This window comes from Barbatula barbatula (genome assembly GCF_947034865.1).
Source record: "Barbatula barbatula genome assembly, chromosome: 15".
NCBI classification, from domain to species: domain Eukaryota; kingdom Metazoa; phylum Chordata; class Actinopteri; order Cypriniformes; family Nemacheilidae; genus Barbatula; species Barbatula barbatula.
This window is the reverse complement of record NC_136778.1, coordinates 18,027,856-18,051,392: the sequence shown is the minus strand read 5'-3', so window position 1 is coordinate 18,051,392 and position 23,537 is coordinate 18,027,856.

Below are 23,537 nucleotides of genomic sequence, written 5' to 3'. Positions count from 1 at the left end.
AAATGCTCTCAGTGAGCTGTTAGAATGTCAGAAACAAGCTTTCTGAGCTGAAAACTACATTTTGTGACAAAGTGTATCAGTGGATGATGAGAATGTCAGTTTTGACAATGAATACTGTTCATTACTAAAATGCTCTAATTGAGCTGTTAGAATGTCAGAAACAAGCTTTCTGAGCTGAAAACTGCATTTTGTGACAAAGTGGATCAGTGGATGATGAGAATGTCAGTTTTGACAAAGAACACTGTTCATTACTAAAATGCTCTAATTGAGCTGTTAGAATGTCAGAAATAAGCTTTCTGAGCTGAAAACTGCATTTTGTGACAAAGTGCATCAGTGGATGATGAGAATGTCAGTTTTGACAAAGAACACTGTGCATTACAAAAAAGCTCTAATTCAGCTGTTAGAATGTCAGAAACAAGCTTTCTGAGCAGAAAAAGGCATTTTGTGACATAGTGATTCAGTGGATGATGAGAATGTCAGTTTTGACAATGAATACTGTTCATTACTAAAATGCTCTAATTGAGCTGTTAGAATGTCAGAAACAAGCTTTTTGAGCTGAAAACTGCATTTTGTGACAAAGTGCATCAGTGGATGATGAGAATGTCAGTTTTGACAATGAATACTGTTCATTACTAAAATGCTCTAATTGAGCTGTTAGAATGTCAGAAACAAGCTTTCTGAGCTGAAAACTGCATTTTGTGACAAAGTGCATAAGTGGATGATGAGAATGTCAGTTTTGACAAAGAACACTGTTCATTACTGAAATGCTCTAATTGAGCTGTTAGAATGTCAGAAACAAGCTTTCTGAGCTGAAAACTGCATTTTGTGACATAGTGATTCAGTGGATGATGAGAATGTCAGTTTTGACAAAGAACACTGTTCATTACTGAAATGCTCTCAGTGAGTTTTTAGAATGTCAGAAACAAGCTTTCTGAGCTGAAAACTACATTTTGTGACAAAGTGTATCAGTGGATGATGAGAATGTCAGTTTTGACAATGAATACTGTTCAGTACTAAAATGCTCTAACTGAGCTGTTAGAATGTCAGAAACAAGCTTTCTGAGCTGAAAACTGCATTTTGTGACAAAGTGCATCAGTGGATGATGAGAATGTCAGTTTTGACAATGAATACTGTTCATTACTAAAATGCTCTAATTGAGCTGTTAGAATGTCAGAAACAAGCTTTCTGAGCAGAAAAATGCATTTTGTGACATAGTGATTCAGTGGATGATGAGAATGTCAGTTTTGACAAAGAACTATGTTCATTACTGAAATGCTCTCAATGAGCTGTTAGAATGTCAGAAACAAGCTTTCTGAGCTGAAAACTACATTTTGTGACAAAGTGTATCAGTGGATGATGAGAATGTCAGTTTTGACAAAGAATACTGTTCATTACTGAAATGCTCTCAGTGAGTTGTTAGAATGTCAGAAACAAGCTTTCTGAGCTGAAAACTATATTTTGTGACAAAGTGTATCAGTGGATGATGAGAATGTCAGTTTTGACAATGAATACTGTTCATTACTAAAATGCTCTAATTGAGCTGTTAGAATGTCAGAAACAAGCTTTCTGAGCTGAAAACTGCATTTTGTGACAAAGTGCATCAGTGGATGATGAGAATGTCAGTTTTTGACAAAGAACACTGTTCATTACTAAAATGCTCTAATTGAGCTGTTAGAATGTCAGAAACAAGCTTTCTGAGCAGAAAACTACATTTTGTGACAAAGTGTATCAGTGGATGATGAGAATGTCAGTTTTGACAATGAATACTGTTCATTACTAAAATGCTCTAATTGAGCTGTTAGAATGTCAGAAACAAGCTTTCTGAGCTGAAAACTGCATTTTGTGACAAAGTGCATCAGTGGATGATGAGAATGTCAGTTTTGACAATGAATACTGTTCATTACTAAAATGCTCTAATTGAGCTGTTAGAATGTCAGAAACAAGCTTTCTGAGCTGAAAACTACATTTTGTGACAAAGTGTATCAGTGGATGATGAGAATGTCAGTTTTGACAATGAATACTGTTAATTACTAAAATGTTCTAATTGAGCTGTTAGAATGTCAGAAACAAGCTTTCTGAGCTGAAAACTGCATTTTGTGACAAAGTGGATCAGTGGATGATGAGTATGTCAGTTTTGACAAAGAACACTGTTCATTACTAAAATGCTCTAATTGAGCTGTTAGAATGTCAGAAATAAGCTTTCTGAGCTGAAAACTGCATTTTGTGACAAAGTGCATCAGTGGATGATGAGAATGTCAGTTTTGACAAAGAACACTGTGCATTACAAAAAAGCTCTAATTGAGCTGTTAGAATGTCAGAAACAAGCTTTCTGAGCTGAAAAAGGCATTTTGTGACATAGTGATTCAGTGGATGAAGAGAATGTCAGTTTTGACAAAGAACACTGTTCATTACTGAAATGCTCTCAATGAGCTGTTAGAATGTCAGAAACAAGCTTTCTGAGCTGAAAACTACATTTTGTGACAAAGTGTATCAGTGGATGATGAGAATGTCAGTTTTGACAATGAATACTGTTCATTACTAAAATGCTCTAATTGAGCTGTTAGAATGTCAGAAACAAGCTTTCTGAGCAGAAAAATGCATTTTGTGACATAGTGATTCAGTGGATGATGAGAATGTCTTTTTTGACAAAGAACACTGTTCATTACTGAAATGCTCTCAGTGAGCTGTTAGAATGTCAGAAACAAGCTTTCTGAGCTGAAAACTACATTTTGTGACAAAGTGTATCAGTGGATGATGAGAATGTCAGTTTTGATAATGAATACTGTTCATTACTAAAATGCTCTAATTGAGCTGTTAGAATGTCAGAAACAAGCTTTCTGAGCTGAAAACTACATTTTGTGACAAAGTGTATCAGTGGATGATGAGAATGTCAGTTTTGACAATGAATACTGTTCATTACTAAAATGCTCTAATTGAGCTGTTAGAATGTCAGAAACAAGCTTTCTGAGCTGAAAACTGCATTTTGTGACAAAGTGGAATGATGAGAATGTCAGTTTTGACAAAGAACACTGTTCATTACTAAAATGCTCTAATTGAGCTGTTAGAATGTCAGAAATAAGCTTTCTGAGCTGAAAACTGCATTTTGTGACAAAGTGCATCAGTGGATGATGAGAATGTCAGTTTTGACAAAGAACACTGTGCATTACAAAAAAGCTCTAATTGAGCTGTTAGAATGTCAGAAACAAGCTCTCTGAGCAGAAAAAGGCATTTTGTGACATAGTGATTCAGTGGATGATGAGAATGTCAGTTTTGACAAAGAACACTGTTCATTACTGAAATGCTCTCAATGAGCTGTTAGAATGTCAGAAACAAGCTTTCTGAGCTGAAAACTACATTTTGTGACAAAGTGTATCAGTGGATGATGAGAATGTCAGTTTTGACACTGAATACTGTTCATTACTAAAATGCTCTAATTGAGCTGTTAGAATGTCAGAAACAAGCTTTCTGAGCTGAAAACTGCATTTTGTGACATAGTGATTCAGTGGATGATGAGAATGTCAGTTTTGACAATGAATACTGTTCATTACTAAAATGCTCTAATTGAGCTGTTAGAATGTCAGAAACAAGCTTTCTGAGCTGAAAACTGCATTTTGTGACAAAGTGCATAAGTGGATGATGAGAATGTCAGTTTTCACAAAGAACACTGTTCATTACTGAAATGCTCTCAGTGAGCTGTTAGAATGTCAGAAACAAGCTTTCTGAGCTGAAAACTACATTTTGTGACAAAGTGTATCAGTGGATGATGAGAATGTCAGTTTTGACAAAGAACACTGTTCATTACTGAAATGCTCTAATTGAGCTGTTAGAATGTCAGAAACAAGCTTTCTGAGCTGAAATCTGCATTTTGTGACAAAGTTCATCAGTGGATGATGAGAATGTCAGTTTTGACAAAGAACACTGTTCATTACTGAAATGCTCTCAGTGAGCTGTTAGAATGTCAGAAACAAGCTTTCTGAGCTGAAAACTACATTTTGTGACAAAGTGATTCAGTGGATGATGAGAATGTCAGTTTTGACAAAGAACACTGTTCATTACTGAAATGCTCTCAGTGAGCTGTTAGAATGTCAGAAACAAGCTTTCTGAGCTGAAAACTACATTTTGTGACAAAGTGTATCAGTGGATGATGAGAATGTCAGTTTTGACAAAGAACACTGTTCATTACAAAAAAGCTCTTATTGAGCTGTTAGAATGTCAGAAACAAGCTTTCTGAGCAGAAAAATGCATTTTGTGACACAGTGAGTCAGTGGATGATGCTAATGTCAGTTTTGACAAAGAACACTGTTCATTACTGAAATGCTCTAATTGAGCTGTTAGAATGTCAGAAATAAGCTTTCTGAGCTGAAAACTGCATTTTGTGACAAAGTGCATCAGTGGATGATGAGAATGTCAGTTTTGACAAAGAACACTGTGCATTACAAAAAAGCTCTAATTGAGCTGTTGGAATGTCAGAAACAAGCTTTCTGAGCAGAAAAATGCATTTTGTGACACAGTGAGTCAGTGGATGATGCTAATGTCAGTTTTGACAAAGAACACTGTTCATTACTGAAATGCTCTAATTGAGCTGTTAGAATGTCAGAAATAAGCTTTCTGAGCTGAAAACTGCATTTTGTGACAAAGTGCATCAGTGGATGATGAGAATGTCAGTTTTGACAAAGAACACTGTGCATTACAAAAAAGCTGTAATTGAGCTGTTGGAATGTCAGAAACAAGCTTTCTGAGCAGAAAAATGCATTTTGTGACATAGTGATTCAGTGGATGATGAGAATGTCTTTTTTGACAAGAACACTGTTCATTACTGAAATGCTCTCAAATGAGCTGTTAGAATGTCAGAAACAAGCTTTCTGAGCTGAAAACTGCATTTTGTGACATAGTGATTCAGTGGATGATGAGAATGTCAGGTTTGACAATGAATACTGTTCATTACTAAAATGCTCTAATTGAGCTGTTAGAATGTCAGAAACAAGCTTTCTGAGCTGAAAACTGCATTTTGTGACAAAGTGCATCAGTGGATGATGAGAATGTCAGTTTTTGACAAAGAACACTGTGCATTACAAAAAAGCTCTAATTGAGCTGTTGGAATGTCAGAAACAAGCTTTCTGAGCAGAAAAATGCATTTTGTGACATAGTGATTCAGTGGATGATGAGAATGTCTTTTTTGACAAGAACACTGTTCATTACTGAAATGCTCTCAAATGAGCTGTTAGAATGTCAGAAACAAGCTTTCTGAGCTGAAAACTGCATTTTGTGACATAGTGATTCAGTGGATGATGAGAATGTCAGTTTTGACAAAGAACACTGTTCATTACTGAAATGCTCTCAGTGAGCTGTTAGAATGTCAGAAACAAGCTTTCTGAGCTGAAAACTACATTTTGTGACAAAGTGTATCAGTGGATGATGAGAATGTCAGTTTTGATAATGAATACTGTTCATTACTAAAATGCTCTAATTGAGCTGTTAGAATGTCAGAAACAAGCTTTCTGAGCTGAAAACTGCATTTTTTGACAAAGTGCATCAGTGGATGATGAGAATGTCAGTTTTTGACAAAGAACACTGTTCATTACTAAAATGCTCTAATTGAGCTGTTAGAATGTCAGAAACAAGCTTTCTGAGCTGAAAACTACATTTTGTGACAAAGTGTATCAGTGTATGATGAGAATGTCAGTTTTGACAATGAATACTGTTCATTACTAAAATGCTCTAATTGAGCTGTTAGAATGTCAGAAACAAGCTTTCTGAGCTGAAAACTGCATTTTGTGACATAGTGATTCAGTGGATGATGAGAATGTCAGTTTTGACAATGAATACTGTTCATTACTAAAATGCTCTAATTGAGCTGTTAGAATGTCAGAAACAAGCTTTCTGAGCTGAAAACTGCATTTTGTGACAAAGTGCATAAGTGGATGATGAGAATGTCAGTTTTCACAAAGAACACTGTTCATTACTGAAATGCTCTCAGTGAGCTGTTAGAATGTCAGAAACAAGCTTTCTGAGCTGAAAACTACATTTTGTGACAAAGTGTATCAGTGGATGATGAGAATGTCAGTTTTGACAAAGAACACTGTTCATTACTGAAATGCTCTAATTGAGCTGTTAGAATGTCAGAAACAAGCTTTCTGAGCTGAAATCTGCATTTTGTGACAAAGTTCATCAGTGGATGATGAGAATGTCAGTTTTGACAAAGAACACTGTTCATTACTGAAATGCTCTCAGTGAGCTGTTAGAATGTCAGAAACAAGCTTTCTGAGCTGAAAACTACATTTTGTGACAAAGTGATTCAGTGGATGATGAGAATGTCAGTTTTGACAAAGAACACTGTTCATTACTGAAATGCTCTCAATGAGCTGTTAGAATGTCAGAAACAAGCTTTCTGAGCTGAAAACTACATTTTGTGACAAAGTGTATCAGTGGATGATGAGAATGTCAGTTTTGACAAAGAACACTGTTCATTACTGAAATGCTCTAATTGAGCTGTTAGAATGTCAGAAATAAGCTTTCTGAGCTGAAAACTGCATTTTGTGACAAAGTGCATAAGTGGATGATGAGAATGTCAGTTTTGACAAAGAACACTGTGCATTACAAAAAAGCTCTAATTGAGCTGTTAGAATGTCAGAAACAAGCTTTCTGAGCAGAAAATGGCATTTTGTGACATAGTGATTCAGTGGATGATGAGAATGTCAGTTTTGACAAAGAACACTGTTCATTACTGAAATGCTCTCAATGAGCTGTTAGAATGTCAGAAACAAGCTTTCTGAGCTGAAAACTACATTTTGTGACAAAGTGTATCAGTGGATGATGAGAATGTCAGTTTTGACAATGAATACTGTTCATTACTAAAATGCTCTAATTGAGCTGTTAGAATGTCAGAAACAAGCTTTCTGAGCTGAAAACTGCATTTTGTGACAAAGTGGATCAGTGGATGATGAGAATGTCAGTTTTGACAAAGAACACTGTTCATTACTAAAATGCTCTAATTGAGCTGTTAGAATGTCAGAAACAAGCTTTCTGAGCTGAAAACTGCATTTTGTGACATAGTGATTCAGTGGATGATGAGAATGTCAGTTTTGACAAAGAACACTGTTCATTACTGAAATGCTCTCAGTGAGCTGTTAGAATGTCAGAAACAAGCTTTCTGAGCTGAAAACTACATTTTGTGACAAAGTGTATCAGTGGATGATGAGAATGTCAGTTTTGACAATGAATACTGTTCATTACTAAAATGCTCTAATTGAGCTGTTAGAATGTCAGAAACAAGCTTTCTGAGCTGAAAACTGCATTTTGTGACAAAGTGGATCAGTGGATGATGAGAATGTCAGTTTTGACAAAAAACACTGTTCATTACTAAAATGCTCTAATTGAGCTGTTAGAATGTCAGAAATAAGCTTTCTGAGCTGAAAACTGCATTTTGTGACAAAGTGCATCAGTGGATGATGAGAATGTCAGTTTTGACAAAGAACACTGTGCATTACAAAAAAGCTCTAATTCAGCTATTAGAATGTCAGAAACAAGCTTTCTGAGCAGAAAAAGGCATTTTGTGACATAGTGATTCAGTGGATGATGAGAATGTCAGTTTTGACAAAGAACACTGTTCATTACTAAAATGCTCTAATTGAGCTGTTAGAATGTCAGAAACAAGCTTTCTGAGCTGAAAACTGCATTTTGTGACAAAGTGCATAAGTGGATGATGAGAATGTCAATTTTCACAAAGAACACTGTTCATTACTGAAATGCTCTAATTGAGCTGTTAGAATGTCAGAAACAAGCTTTCTGAGCTGAAAACTGCATTTTGTGACATAGTGATTCAGTGGATGATGAGAATGTCAGTTTTGACAAAGAACACTGTTCATTACTGAAATGCACTCAATGAGCTGTTAGAATGTCAGAAACAAGCTTTCTGAGCTGAAAACTACATTTTGTGACAAAGTGTATCAGTGGATGAGTAGAATGTCAGTTTTGACAATGAATACTGTTCATTACTAAAATGCTCTAATTGAGCTGTTAGAATGTCAGAAACAAGCTTTTTGAGCTGAAAACTGCATTTTGTGACAAAGTGCATCAGTGGATGATGAGAATGTCAGTTTTGACAATGAATACTGTTCATTACTAAAATGCTCTAATTGAGCTGTTAGAATGTCAGAAACAAGCTTTCTGAGCTGAAAACTGCATTTTGTGACAAAGTGCATAAGTGGATGATGAGAATGTCAGTTTTGACAATGAATACTGTTCAGTACTAAAATGCTCTAACTGAGCTGTTAGAATGTCAGAAACAAGCTTTCTGAGCTGAAAACTGCATTTTGTGACAAAGTGCATCAGTGGATGATGAGAATGTCAGTTTTGACAATGAATACTGTTCATTACTAAAATGCTCTAATTGAGCTGTTAGAATGTCAGAAACAAGCTTTCTGAGCAGAAAAATGCATTTTGTGACATAGTGATTCAGTGGATGATGAGAATGTCAGTTTTGACAAAGAACTATGTTCATTACTGAAATGCTCTCAATGAGCTGTTAGAATGTCAGAAACAAGCTTTCTGAGCTGAAAACTACATTTTGTGACAAAGTGTATCAGTGGATGATGAGAATGTCAGTTTTGACAAAGAACACTGTTCATTACTGAAATGCTCTCAGTGAGTTGTTAGAATGTCAGAAACAAGCTTTCTGAGCTGAAAACTATATTTTGTGAAAAAGTGTATCAGTGGATGATGAGAATGTCAGTTTTGACAATGAATACTGTTCATTACTAAAATGCTCTAATTGAGCTGTTAGAATGTCAGAAACAAGCTTTCTGAGCTGAAAACTGCATTTTGTGACAAAGTGCATCAGTGGATGATGAGAATGTCAGTTTTTGACAAAGAACACTGTTCATTACTAAAATGCTCTAATTGAGCTGTTAGAATGTCAGAAACAAGCTTTCTGAGCAGAAAACTACATTTTGTGACAAAGTGTATCAGTGGATGATGAGAATGTCAGTTTTGACAATGAATACTGTTCATTACTAAAATGCTCTAATTGAGCTGTTAGAATGTCAGAAACAAGCTTTCTGAGCTGAAAACTGCATTTTGTGACAAAGTGCATCAGTGGATGATGAGAATGTCAGTTTTGACAATGAATACTGTTCATTACTAAAATGCTCTAATTGAGCTGTTAGAATGTCAGAAACAAGCTTTCTGAGCTGAAAACTACATTTTGTGACAAAGTGTATCAGTGGATGATGAGAATGTCAGTTTTGACAATGAATACTGTTAATTACTAAAATGCTCTAATTGAGCTGTTAGAATGTCAGAAACAAGCTTTCTGAGCTGAAAACTGCATTTTGTGACAAAGTGGATCAGTGGATGATGAGAATGTCAGTTTTGACAAAGAACACTGTTCATTACTAAAATGCTCTAATTGAGCTGTTAGAATGTCAGAAATAAGCTTTCTGAGCTGAAAACTGCATTTTGTGACAAAGTGCATCAGTGGATGATGAGAATGTCAGTTTTGACAAAGAACACTGTGCATTACAAAAAAGCTCTAATTGAGCTGTTAGAATGTCAGAAACAAGCTTTCTGAGCTGAAAAAGGCATTTTGTGACATAGTGATTCAGTGGATGAAGAGAATGTCAGTTTTGACAAAGAACACTGTTCATTACTGAAATGCTCTCAATGAGCTGTTAGAATGTCAGAAACAAGCTTTCTGAGCTGAAAACTACATTTTGTGACAAAGTGTATCAGTGGATGATGAGAATGTCAGTTTTGACAATGAATACTGTTCATTACTAAAATGCTCTAATTGAGCTGTTAGAATGTCAGAAACAAGCTTTCTGAGCAGAAAAATGCATTTTGTGACAAAGTGTATCAGTGGATGATGAGAATGTCAGTTTTGACAATGAATACTGTTCATTACTAAAATGCTCTAATTGAGCTGTTAGAATGTCAGAAACAAGCTTTCTGAGCTGAAAACTGCATTTTGTGACAAAGTGGATCAGTGGATGATGAGAATGTCAGTTTTGACAAAGAACACTGTTCATTACTAAAATGCTCTAATTGAGCTGTTAGAATGTCAGAAATAAGCTTTCTGAGCTGAAAACTGCATTTTGTGACAAAGTGCATCAGTGGATGATGAGAATGTCAGTTTTGACAAAGAACACTGTGCATTACAAAAAAGCTCTAATTGAGCTGTTAGAATGTCAGAAACAAGCTCTCTGAGCAGAAAAAGGCATTTTGTGACATAGTGATTCAGTGGATGATGAGAATGTCAGTTTTGACAAAGAACACTGTTCATTACTGAAATGCTCTCAATGAGCTGTTAGAATGTCAGAAACAAGCTTTCTGAGCTGAAAACTACATTTTGTGACAAAGTGTATCAGTGGATGATGAGAATGTCAGTTTTGACAATGAATACTGTTCATTACTAAAATGCTCTAATTGAGCTGTTAGAATGTCAGAAACAAGCTTTCTGAGCTGAAAACTGCATTTTGTGACAAAGTGTATCAGTGGATGATGAGAATGTCAGTTTTGACAATGAATACTGTTCATTACTAAAATGCTCTAATTGAGCTTGTTAGAATGTCAGAAACAAGCTTTCTGAGCAGAAAAATGCATTTTGTGACATAGTGATTCAGTGGATGATGAGAATGTCTTTTTTGACAAGAACACTGTTCATTACTGAAATGCTCTCAAATGAGCTGTTAGAATGTCAGAAACAAGCTTTCTGAGCTGAAAACTGCATTTTGTGACATAGTGATTCAGTGGATGATGAGAATGTCAGGTTTGACAATGAATACTGTTCATTACTAAAATGCTCTAATTGAGCTGTTAGAATGTCAGAAACAAGCTTTCTGAGCTGAAAACTGCATTTTGTGACAAAGTGGATCAGTGGATGATGAGAATGTCAGTTTTGACAAAGAACACTGTTCATTACTAAAATGCTCTAATTGAGCTGTTAGAATGTCAGAAATAAGCTTTCTGAGCTGAAAACTGCATTTTGTGACAAAGTGCATCAGTGGATGATGAGAATGTCAGTTTTGACAAAGAACACTGTGCATTACAAAAAAGCTCTAATTGAGCTGTTAGAATGTCAGAAACAAGCTCTCTGAGCAGAAAAAGGCATTTTGTGACATAGTGATTCAGTGGATGATGAGAATGTCTTTTTTGACAAGAACACTGTTCATTACTGAAATGCTCTCAAATGAGCTGTTAGAATGTCAGAAACAAGCTTTCTGAGCTGAAAACTGCATTTTGTGACATAGTGATTCAGTGGATGATGAGAATGTCAGGTTTGACAATGAATACTGTTCATTACTAAAATGCTCTAATTGAGCTGTTAGAATGTCAGAAACAAGCTTTCTGAGCTGAAAACTGCATTTTGTGACAAAGTGCATCAGTGGATGATGAGAATGTCAGTTTTTGACAAAGAACACTGTGCATTACAAAAAAGCTCTAATTGAGCTGTTGGAATGTCAGAAACAAGCTTTCTGAGCAGAAAAATGCATTTTGTGACATAGTGATTCAGTGGATGATGAGAATGTCTTTTTTGACAAGAACACTGTTCATTACTGAAATGCTCTCAAATGAGCTGTTAGAATGTCAGAAACAAGCTTTCTGAGCTGAAAACTACATTTTGTGACAAAGTGTATCAGTGTATGATGAGAATGTCAGTTTTGACAATGAATACTGTTCATTACTAAAATGCTCTAATTGAGCTGTTAGAATGTCAGAAACAAGCTTTCTGAGCTGAAAACTGCATTTTGTGACATAGTGATTCAGTGGATGATGAGAATGTCAGTTTTGACAATGAATACTGTTCATTACTAAAATGCTCTAATTGAGCTGTTAGAATGTCAGAAACAAGCTTTCTGAGCTGAAAACTGCATTTTGTGACAAAGTGCATAAGTGGATGATGAGAATGTCAGTTTTCACAAAGAACACTGTTCATTACTGAAATGCTCTCAGTGAGCTGTTAGAATGTCAGAAACAAGCTTTCTGAGCTGAAAACTACATTTTGTGACAAAGTGTATCAGTGGATGATGAGAATGTCAGTTTTGACAAAGAACACTGTTCATTACTGAAATGCTCTAATTGAGCTGTTAGAATGTCAGAAACAAGCTTTCTGAGCTGAAATCTGCATTTTGTGACAAAGTTCATCAGTGGATGATGAGAATGTCAGTTTTGACAAAGAACACTGTTCATTACTGAAATGCTCTCAGTGAGCTGTTAGAATGTCAGAAACAAGCTTTCTGAGCTGAAAACTACATTTTGTGACAAAGTGATTCAGTGGATGATGAGAATGTCAGTTTTGACAAAGAACACTGTTCATTACTGAAATGCTCTCAGTGAGCTGTTAGAATGTCAGAAACAAGCTTTCTGAGCTGAAAACTACATTTTGTGACAAAGTGTATCAGTGGATGATGAGAATGTCAGTTTTGACAAAGAACACTGTTCATTACAAAAAAGCTCTTATTGAGCTGTTAGAATGTCAGAAACAAGCTTTCTGAGCAGAAAAATGCATTTTGTGACACAGTGAGTCAGTGGATGATGCTAATGTCAGTTTTGACAAAGAACACTGTTCATTACTGAAATGCTCTAATTGAGCTGTTAGAATGTCAGAAATAAGCTTTCTGAGCTGAAAACTGCATTTTGTGACAAAGTGCATCAGTGGATGATGAGAATGTCAGTTTTGACAAAGAACACTGTGCATTACAAAAAAGCTCTAATTGAGCTGTTGGAATGTCAGAAACAAGCTTTCTGAGCAGAAAAATGCATTTTGTGACATAGTGATTCAGTGGATGATGAGAATGTCTTTTTTGACCAAGAACACTGTTCATTACTGAAATGCTCTCAAATGAGCTGTTAGAATGTCAGAAACAAGCTTTCTGAGCTGAAAACTGCATTTTGTGACATAGTGAGTCAGTGGATGATGAGAATGTCAGTTTTGACAAAGAACACTGTTCATTACTAAAATGCTCTAATTGAGCTGTTAGAATGTCAGAAATAAGCTTTCTGAGCTGAAAACTGCATTTTGTGACAAAGTGCATAAGTGGATGATGAGAATGTCAGTTTTGACAAAGAACACTGTGCATTACAAAAAAGCTCTAATTGAGCTGTTAGAATGTCAGAAACAAGCTTTCTCAGCAGAAAAAGGCATTTTGTGACATAGTGATTCAGTGGATGATGAGAATGTCAGTTTTGACAATGAATACTGTTCATTACTAAAATGCTCTCAGTGAGCTGTTAGAATGTCAGAAACAAGCTTTCGGAGCTGAAAACTACATTTTGTGACAAAGTGTATCAGTGGATGATGAGAATGTCAGTTTTGACAAAGAACACTGTTCATTACTGAAATGCTCTAATTGAGCTGTTAGAATGTCAGAAACAAGCTTTCTGAGCTGAAATCTGCATTTTGTGACAAAGTTCATCAGTGGATGATGAGAATGTCAGTTTTGACAAAGAACACTGTTCATTACTGAAATGCTCTCAGTGAGCTGTTAGAATGTCAGAAACAAGCTTTCTGAGCTGAAAACTACATTTTCTGACAAAGTGATTCAGTGGATGATGAGAATGTCAGTTTTGACAAAGAACACTGTTCATTACTGAAATGCTCTCAGTGAGCTGTTAGAATGTCAGAAACAAGCTTTCTGAGCTGAAAACTACATTTTGTGACAAAGTGTATCAGTGGATGATGAGAATGTCAGTTTTGACAAAGAACACTGTTCATTACAAAAAAGCTCTTATTGAGCTGTTAGAATGTCAGAAACAAGCTTTCTGAGCAGAAAAATGCATTTTGTGACACAGTGAGTCAGTGGATGATGCTAATGTCAGTTTTGACAAAGAACACTGTTCATTACTGAAATGCTCTAATTGAGCTGTTAGAATGTCAGAAATAAGCTTTCTGAGCTGAAAACTGCATTTTGTGACAAAGTGCATCAGTGGATGATGAGAATGTCAGTTTTGACAAAGAACACTGTGCATTACAAAAAAGCTGTAATTGAGCTGTTGAATGTCAGAAACAAGCTTTCTGAGCAGAAAAATGCATTTTGTGACATAGTGATTCAGTGGATGATGAGAATGTCTTTTTTGACCAAGAACACTGTTCATTACTGAAATGCTCTCAAATGAGCTGTTAGAATGTCAGAAACAAGCTTTCTGAGCAGAAAAATGCATTTTGTGACACAGTGAGTCAGTGGATGATGCTAATGTCAGTTTTGACAAAGAACACTGTTCATTACTGAAATGCTCTAATTGAGCTGTTAGAATGTCAGAAATAAGCTTTCTGAGCTGAAAACTGCATTTTGTGACAAAGTGCATCAGTGGATGATGAGAATGTCAGTTTTGACAAAGAACACTGTGCATTACAAAAAAGCTCTAATTGAGCTGTTGGAATGTCAGAAACAAGCTTTCTGAGCAGAAAAATGCATTTTGTGACATAGTGATTCAGTGGATGATGAGAATGTCTTTTTTGACCAAGAACACTGTTCATTACTGAAATGCTCTCAAATGAGCTGTTAGAATGTCAGAAACAAGCTTTCTGAGCTGAAAACTGCATTTTGTGACATAGTGAGTCAGTGGATGATGAGAATGTCAGTTTTGACAAAGAACACTGTTCATTACTAAAATGCTCTAATTGAGCTGTTAGAATGTCAGAAATAAGCTTTCTGAGCTGAAAACTGCATTTTGTGACAAAGTGCATAAGTGGATGATGAGAATGTCAGTTTTGAAAAAGAACACTGTGCATTACAAAAAAGCTCTAATTGAGCTGTTAGAATGTCAGAAACAAGCTTTCTGAGCAGAAAAAGGCATTTTGTGACATAGTGATTCAGTGGATGATGAGAATGTCAGTTTTGACAAAGAACACTGTTCATTACTGAAATGCTCTCAATGAGCTGTTAGAATGTCAGAAACAAGCTTTCTGAGCTGAAAACTACATTTTGTGACAAAGTGTATCAGTGGATGATGAGAATGTCAGTTTTGACAATGAATACTGTTCATTACTAAAATGCTTTAATTGAGCTGTTAGAATGTCAGAAACAAGCTTTCTGAGCTGAAAACTGCATTTTGTGACAAAGTGGATCAGTGGATGATGAGAATGTCAGTTTTGACAAAGAACACTGTTCATTACTAAAATGCTCTAATTGAGCTGTTAGAATGTCAGAAACAAGCTTTCTGAGCTGAAAACTGCATTTTGTGACATAGTGATTCAGTGGATGATGAGAATGTCAGTTTTGACAAAGAACACTGTTCATTACTGAAATGCTCTCAGTGAGCTGTTAGAATGTCAGAAACAAGCTTTCTGAGCTGAAAACTACATTTTGTGACAAAGTGTATCAGTGGATGATGAGAATGTCAGTTTTGACAATGAATACTGTTCATTACTAAAATGCTCTAATTGAGCTGTTAGAATGTCAGAAACAAGCTTTCTGAGCTGAAAACTGCATTTTGTGACAAAGTGGATCAGTGGATGATGAGAATGTCAGTTTTGACAAAGAACACTGTTCATTACTAAAATGCTCTAATTGAGCTGTTAGAATGTCAGAAATAAGCTTTCTGAGCTGAAAACTGCATTTTGTGACAAAGTGCATCAGTGGATGATGAGAATGTCAGTTTTGACAAAGAACACTGTGCATTACAAAAAAGCTCTAATTCAGCTGTTAGAATGTCAGAAACAAGCTTTCTGAGCAGAAAAAGGCATTTTGTGACATAGTGATTCAGTGGATGATGAGAATGTCAGTTTTGACAAAGAACACTGTTCATTACTGAAATGCTCTCAATGAGCTGTTAGAATGTCAGAAACAAGCTTTCTGAGCTGAAAACTACATTTTGTGACAAAGTGTATCAGTGGATGATGAGAATGTCAGTTTTGACAATGAATACTGTTCATTACTAAAATGCTCTAATTGAGCTGTTAGAATGTCAGAAACAAGCTTTTTGAGCTGAAAACTGCATTTTGTGACAAAGTGCATCAGTGGATGATGAGAATGTCAGTTTTGACAATGAATACTGTTCATTACTAAAATGCTCTAATTGAGCTGTTAGAATGTCAGAAACAAGCTTTCTGAGCTGAAAACTGCATTTTGTGACAAAGTGCATAAGTGGATGATGAGAATGTCAGTTTTGACAAAGAACACTGTTCAGTACTAAAATGCTCTAATTGAGCTGTTAGAATGTCAGAAACAAGCTTTCTGAGCTGAAAACTGCATTTTGTGACATAGTGATTCAGTGGATGATGAGAATGTCAGTTTTGACAAAGAACACTGTTCATTACTGAAATGCTCTCAGTGAGTTTTTAGAATGTCAGAAACAAGCTTTCTGAGCTGAAAACTACATTTTGTGACAAAGTGTATCAGTGGATGATGAGAATGTCAGTTTTGACAATGAATACTGTTCAGTACTAAAATGCTCTAACTGAGCTGTTAGAATGTCAGAAACAAGCTTTCTGAGCTGAAAACTGCATTTTGTGACAAAGTGCATCAGTGGATGATGAGAATGTCAGTTTTGACAATGAATACTGTTCATTACTAAAATGCTCTAATTGAGCTGTTAGAATGTCAGAAACAAGCTTTCTGAGCAGAAAAATGCATTTTGTGACATAGTGATTCAGTGGATGATGAGAATGTCTTTTTTGACAAGAACACTGTTCATTACTGAAATGCTCTCAAATGAGCTGTTAGAATGTCAGAAACAAGCTTTCTGAGCTGAAAACTGCATTTTGTGACATAGTGATTCAGTGGATGATGAGAATGTCAGGTTTGACAAAGAACACTGTTCATTACTGAAATGCTCTCAGTGAGCTGTTAGAATGTCAGAAACAAGCTTTCTGAGCTGAAAACTACATTTTGTGACAAAGTGTATCAGTGGATGATGAGAATGTCAGTTTTGATAATGAATACTGTTCATTACTAAAATGCTCTAATTGAGCTGTTAGAATGTCAGAAACAAGCTTTCTGAGCTGAAAACTACATTTTGTGACAAAGTGTATCAGTGGATGATGAGAATGTCAGTTTTGACAATGAATACTGTTCATTACTAAAATGCTCTAATTGAGCTGTTAGAATGTCAGAAACAAGCTTTCTGAGCTGAAAACTGCATTTTGTGACAAAGTGGATCAGTGGATGATGAGAATGTCAGTTTTGACAAAGAACACTGTTCATTACTAAAATGCTCTAATTGAGCTGTTAGAATGTCAGAAATAAGCTTTCTGAGCTGAAAACTGCATTTTGTGACAAAGTGCATCAGTGGATGATGAGAATGTCAGTTTTGACAAAGAACACTGTGCATTACAAAAAAGCTCTAATTGAGCTGTTAGAATGTCAGAAACAAGCTCTCTGAGCAGAAAAAGGCATTTTGTGACATAGTGATTCAGTGGATGATGAGAATGTCAGTTTTGACAAAGAACACTGTTCATTACTAAAATGCTCTAATTGAGCTGTTAGAATGTCAGAAACAAGCTTTCTGAGCTGAAAACTACATTTTGTGACAAAGTGTATCAGTGGATGATGAGAATGTCAGTTTTGACAATGAATACTGTTCATTACTAAAATGCTCTAATTGAGCTGTTAGAATGTCAGAAACAAGCTTTCTGAGCTGAAAACTACATTTTGTGACAAAGTGTATCAGTGGATGATGAGAATGTCAGTTTTGACAATGAATACTGTTCATTACTAAAATGCTCTAATTGAGCTGTTAGAATGTCAGAAACAAGCTTTCTGAGCTGAAAACTGCATTTTGTGACAAAGTGCATCAGTGGATGATGAGAATGTCAGTTTTGACAATGAATACTGTTCATTACTAAAATGCTCTAATTGAGCTGTTAGAATGTCAGAAACAAGCTTTCTGAGCTGAAAACTACATTTTGTGACAAAGTGTATCAGTGGATGATGAGAATGTCAGTTTTGACAATGAATACTGTTCATTACTAAAATGCTCTAATTGAGCTGTTAGAATGTCAGAAATAAGCTTTCTGAGCTGAAAACTGCATTTTGTGACAAAGTGCATCAGTGGATGATGAGAATGTCAGTTTTGACAAAGAACACTGTGCATTACAAAAAAGCTCTAATTGAGCTGTTAGAATGTCAGAAACAAGCTCTCTGAGCAGAAAAAGGCATTTTGTGACATAGTGATTCAGTGGATGATGAGAATGTCAGTTTTGACAAAGAACACTGTTCATTACTGAAATGCTCTCAATGAGCTGTTAGAATGTCAGAAACAAGCTTTCTGAGCTGAAAACTGCATTTTGTGACAAAGTGTATCAGTGGATGATGAGAATGTCAGTTTTGACAATGAATACTGTTCATTACTAAAATGCTCTAATTGAGCTGTTAGAATGTCAGAAACAAGCTTTCTGAGCTGAAAACTGCATTTTGTGACAAAGTGCATCAGTGGATGATGAGAATGTCAGTTTTTGACAAAGAACACTGTGCATTACAAAAAAGCTCTAATTGAGCTGTTGGAATGTCAGAAACAAGCTTTCTGAGCAGAAAAATGCATTTTGTGACATAGTGATTCAGTGGATGATGAGAATGTCTTTTTTGACAAAGAACACTGTGCATTACAAAAAAGCTCTAATTGAGCTGTTAGAATGTCAGAAACAAGCTCTCTGAGCAGAAAAAGGCATTTTGTGACATAGTGATTCAGTGGATGATGAGAATGTCAGTTTTGACAAAGAACACTGTTCATTACTAAAATGCTCTAATTGAGCTGTTAGAATGTCAGAAACAAGCTTTCTGAGCTGAAAACTACATTTTGTGACAAAGTGTATCAATGGATGATGAGAATGTCAGTTTTGACAATGAATACTGTTCATTACTAAAATGCTCTAATTGAGCTGTTAGAATGTCAGAAACAAGCTTTCTGAGCTGAAAACTGCATTTTGTGACAAAGTGCATCAGTGGATGATGAGAATGTCAGTTTTGACAATGAATACTGTTCATTACTAAAATGCTCTAATTGAGCTGTTAGAATGTCAGAAACAAGCTTTCTGAGCTGAAAACTACATTTTGTGACAAAGTGTATCAGTGGATGATGAGAATGTCAGTTTTGACAATGAATACTGTTCATTACTAAAATGCTCTAATTGAGCTGTTAGAATGTCAGAAACAAGCTTTCTGAGCTGAAAACTGCATTTTGTGACAAAGTGTATCAGTGGATGATGAGAATGTCAGTTTTGACAAAGAACACTGTTCATTACTAAAATGCTCTAATTGAGCTGTTAGAATGTCAGAAACAAGCTCTCTGAGCAGAAAAAGGCATTTTGTGACATAGTGATTCAGTGGATGATGAGAATGTCAGTTTTGACAAAGAACACTGTTCATTACTGAAATGCTCTCAATGAGCTGTTAGAATGTCAGAAACAAGCTTTCTGAGCAGAAAACTACATTTTGTGACAAAGTGTATCAGTGGATGATGAGAATGTCAGTTTTGACAATGAATACTGTTCATTACTAAAATGCTCTAATTGAGCTGTTAGAATGTCAGAAACAAGCTTTCTGAGCTGAAAACTGCATTTTGTGACAAAGTGTATCAGTGGATGATGAGAATGTCAGTTTTGACAATGAATACTGTTCATTACTAAAATGCTCTAATTGAGCTGTTAGAATGTCAGAAACAAGCTTTCTGAGCTGAAAACTGCATTTTGTGACAAAGTGCATCAGTGGATGATGAGAATGTCAGTTTTTGACAAAGAACACTGTGCATTACAAAAAAGCTCTAATTGAGCTGTTGGAATGTCAGAAACAAGCTTTCTGAGCAGAAAAATGCATTTTGTGACATAGTGATTCAGTGGATGATGAGAATGTCTTTTTTGACAAAGAACACTTTGCATTACAAAAAAGCTCTAATTGAGCTGTTAGAATGTCAGAAACAAGCTCTCTGAGCAGAAAAAGGCATTTTGTGACATAGTGATTCAGTGGATGATGAGAATGTCAGTTTTGACAAAGAACACTGTTCATTACTGAAATGCTCTCAATGAGCTGTTAGAATGTCAGAAACAAGCTTTCTGAGCTGAAAACTACATTTTGTGACAAAGTGTATCAGTGGATGATGAGAATGTCAGTTTTGACAATGAATACTGTTAATTACTAAAATGCTCTAATTGAGCTGTTAGAATGTCAGAAACAAGCTTTCTGAGCTGAAAACTGCATTTTGTGACAAAGTGCATCAGTGGATGATGAGAATGTCAGTTTTTGACAAAGAACACTGTGCATTACAAAAAAGCTCTAATTGAGCTGTTGGAATGTCAGAAACAAGCTTTCTGAGCAGAAAAATGCATTTTGTGACATAGTGATTCAGTGGATGATGAGAATGTCTTTTTTGACAAGAACACTGTTCATTACTGAAATGCTCTCAAATGAGCTGTTAGAATGTCAGAAACAAGCTTTCTGAGCTGAAAACTGCATTTTGTGACATAGTGATTCAGTGGATGATGAGAATGTCAGTTTTGACAAAGAACACTGTTCATTACTGAAATGCTCTCAGTGAGCTGTTAGAATGTCAGAAACAAGCTTTCTGAGCTGAAAACTACATTTTGTGACAAAGTGTATCAGTGGATGATGAGAATGTCAGTTTTGATAATGAATACTGTTCATTACTAAAATGCTCTAATTGAGCTGTTAGAATGTCAGAAACAAGCTTTCTGAGCTGAAAACTGCATTTTGTGACAAAGTGCATCAGTGGATGATGAGAATGTCAGTTTTTGACAAAGACCACTGTTCATTACTAAAATGCTCTAATTGAGCTGTTAGAATGTCAGAAACAAGCTTTCTGAGCTGAAAACTACATTTTGTGACAAAGTGTATCAGTGGATGATGAGAATGTCAGTTTTGACAATGAATACTGTTCATTACTAAAATGCTATAATTGAGCTGTTGGAATGTCAGAAACAAGCTTTCTGAGCTGAAAACTACATTTTGTGACAAAGTGTATCAGTGGATGATGAGAATGTCAGTTTTGACAAAGAACACTGTTCATTACAAAAAAGCTCTTATTGAGCTGTTAGAATGTCAGAAACAAGCTTTCTGAGCAGAAAAATGCATTTTGTGACACAGTGAGTCAGTGGATGATGCTAATGTCAGTTTTGACAAAGAACACTGTTCATTACTGAAATGCTCTAATTGAGCTGTTAGAATGTCAGAAATAAGCTTTCTGAGCTGAAAACTGCATTTTGTGACAAAGTGCATCAGTGGATGATGAGAATGTCAGTTTTGACAAAGAACACTGTGCATTACAAAAAAGCTCTTATTGAGCTGTTGGAATGTCAGAAACAAGCTTTCTGAGCAGAAAAATGCATTTTGTGACATAGTGATTCAGTGGATGATGAGAATGTCTTTTTTGACCAAGAACACTGTTCATTACTGAAATGCTCTCAAATGAGCTGTTAGAATGTCAGAAACAAGCTTTCTGAGCTGAAAACTGCATTTTGTGACATAGTGAGTCAGTGGATGATGAGAATGTCAGTTTTGACAAAGAACACTGTTCATTACTAAAATGCTCTAATTGAGCTGTTAGAATGTCAGAAATAAGCTTTCTGAGCTGAAAACTGCATTTTGTGACAAAGTGCATAAGTGGATGATGAGAATGTCAGTTTTGACAAAGAACACTGTGCATTACAAAAAAGCTCTAATTGAGCTGTTAGAATGTCAGAAACAAGCTTTCTGAGCAAAAAAAGGCATTTTGTGACATAGTGATTCAGTGGATGATGAGAATGTCAGTTTTGACCAAGAACACTGTTCATTACTGAAATGCTCTCAATGAGCTGTTAGAATGTCAGAAACAAGCTTTCTGAGCTGAAAACTACATTTTGTGACAAAGTGTATCAGTGGATGATGAGAATGTCAGTTTTGACAATGAATACTGTTCATTACTAAAATGCTCTAATTGAGCTGTTAGAATGTCAGAAACAAGCTTTCTGAGCTGAAAACTGCATTTTGTGACAAAGTGGATCAGTGGATGATGAGAATGTCAGTTTTGACAAAGAACACTGTTCATTACTAAAATGCTCTAATTGAGCTGTTAGAATGTCAGAAACAAGCTTTCTGAGCTGAAAACTGCATTTTGTGACATAGTGATTCAGTGGATGATGAGAATGTCAGTTTTGACAAAGAACACTGTTCATTACTGAAATGCTCTCAGTGAGCTGTTAGAATGTCAGAAACAAGCTTTCTGAGCTGAAAACTACATTTTGTGACAAAGTGTATCAGTGGATGATGAGAATGTCAGTTTTGACAATGAATACTGTTCATTACTAAAATGCTCTAATTGAGCTGTTAGAATGTCAGAAACAAGCTTTCTGAGCTGAAAACTGCATTTTGTGACAAAGTGGATCAGTGGATGATGAGAATGTCAGTTTTGACAAAGAACACTGTTCATTACTAAAATGCTCTAATTGAGCTGTTAGAATGTCAGAAATAAGCTTTCTGAGCTGAAAACTGCATTTTGTGACAAAGTGCATCAGTGGATGATGAGAATGTCAGTTTTGACAAAGAACACTGTGCATTACAAAAAAGCTCTAATTCAGCTGTTAGAATGTCAGAAACAAGCTTTCTGAGCAGAAAAAGGCATTTTGTGACATAGTGATTCAGTGGATGATGAGAATGTCAGTTTTGACAAAGAACACTGTTCATTACTAAAATGCTCTAATTGAGCTGTTAGAATGTCAGAAACAAGCTTTCTGAGCTGAAAAATGCATTTTGTGACATAGTGATTCAGTGGATGATGAGAATGTCTTTTTTGACAAGAACACTGTTCATTACTGAAATGCTCTCAAATGAGCTGTTAGAATGTCAGAAATAAGCTTTCTGAGCTGAAAACTACATTTTGTGACAAAGTGTATCAGTGGATGATGAGAATGTCAGTTTTGACAAAGAACACTGTTCATTACAAAAAAGCTCTTATTGAGCTGTTAGAATGTCAGAAACAAGCTTTCTGAGCAGAAAAATGCATTTTGTGACACAGTGAGTCAGTGGATGATGCTAATGTCAGTTTTGACAAAGAACACTGTTCATTACTGAAATGCTCTAATTGAGCTGTTAGAATGTCAGAAATAAGCTTTCTGAGCTGAAAACTGCATTTTGTGACAAAGTGCATCAGTGGATGATGAGAATGTCAGTTTTGACAAAGAACACTGTGCATTACAAAAAAGCTCTTATTGAGCTGTTGGAATGTCAGAAACAAGCTTTCTGAGCAGAAAAATGCATTTTGTGACATAGTGATTCAGTGGATGATGAGAATGTCTTTTTTGACCAAGAACACTGTTCATTACTGAAATGCTCTCAAATGAGCTGTTAGAATGTCAGAAACAAGCTTTCTGAGCTGAAAACTGCATTTTGTGACATAGTGAGTCAGTGGATGATGAGAATGTCAGTTTTGACAAAGAACACTGTTCATTACTAAAATGCTCTAATTGAGCTGTTAGAATGTCAGAAATAAGCTTTCTGAGCTGAAAACTGCATTTTGTGACAAAGTGCATAAGTGGATGATGAGAATGTCAGTTTTGACAAAGAACACTGTGCATTACAAAAAAGCTCTAATTGAGCTGTTAGAATGTCAGAAAC